The sequence below is a fragment of the Cyprinodon variegatus genome, unplaced genomic scaffold, assembly GCF_000732505.1.
Source record: "Cyprinodon variegatus isolate N-32 unplaced genomic scaffold, C_variegatus-1.0 Scaffold1800, whole genome shotgun sequence".
Lineage (NCBI taxonomy): Eukaryota > Metazoa > Chordata > Actinopteri > Cyprinodontiformes > Cyprinodontidae > Cyprinodon > Cyprinodon variegatus.
Genome location: NW_015152253.1, coordinates 57,965 through 59,103, shown reverse-complemented (window position 1 = coordinate 59,103; position 1,139 = coordinate 57,965).

The following is a 1,139-nucleotide window of genomic DNA, read 5'->3' as shown; positions in this document are numbered from 1 at the left end:
TTATCATAATAGCTCCATCTGGTCTGTTCCTGTTTGGCGGTGACTCCATCCTGCAGAGAAATATCAGCTGTGCTGCTGCCATCAACACCTTTGTTTCTAGATGCTGGAGATCGGCCTGTTTTCCAGCATAGTCCTGTTTCTCTGAATGTGACTACCTTTATAAGCTCTCCTTCATCCTCTCACATGGGAGCTTGCTCGGAGCTCATCTTCCTGGCTGTGTGTTTCTTGAATGGGTTAAGTAAATAAAATTTCAGCACAGATATAATTTTAAATTGGTGTTTTTTATCTTCACCTACTTCTATTTGTTTTTGATAGTTAGTAAACAACTTTCAGGTGCATTACTGTCACGAAATGATAAGGAGTGAAACAGCAGAATCACATGCATCAGGGGTTGATTCAAACAATTCATAAATTTGTGATGTGAGAGCTTCAAGCAGAGAAGCAGCCAATATACCAACAGGGTTATTGAGGAATCTGCTAACAGAAGGAATCAGTTTTCTAGAAAAAGTTTCAAGAATCGATTGCAATAAAAAGTCCTGAGAAATCTTGTTCACATATTTCAACAATCCATCTCAGAGCCACAGCGAATGTGAAAGAAAATCCTGAGATCGGAAATGCAGTGTAGTTCGTGTACACCCAGCTGTTCCCATATTCAGGGGTTGCTTAAAGAGTCATGATCTTTGGCACTGATGGCTGGATTTGGCTCTTTTCTTCTATCTGCTTAGCTCTGCCCAACACTCATAGTCATTCATCAGATTCACCTGTTCCTGCTGCTATTCAAGCTACTTGTTCCCAGCCATTGGTGCCAGATTAGCCAAGTGTGAGAGTTTTCTAGCCTTCTTGAAAGTTTCTGATTATCCGATTCTGACTAGTTTCTGCCCTCAGACTTCAGAGTTTTTGGCTACGTTCACACTGCAGCCTGAAGTGACCCAAATCTGATTTTTTTTGGCCATATGCAACCTGGATCTGATCTTTTCATGGCAGTCTGAACAACACAGATCCGATTTTTTCCAATGTGACCCAGGCCACTCGGCTATGTGGTCATGAATCCGATATGAATCCAACCTGAACGTCATTAATACCCGACAAAGGTCACTATTCTGCATCTTGCTACGTAGAAGCGGCAAGAATAACAACAA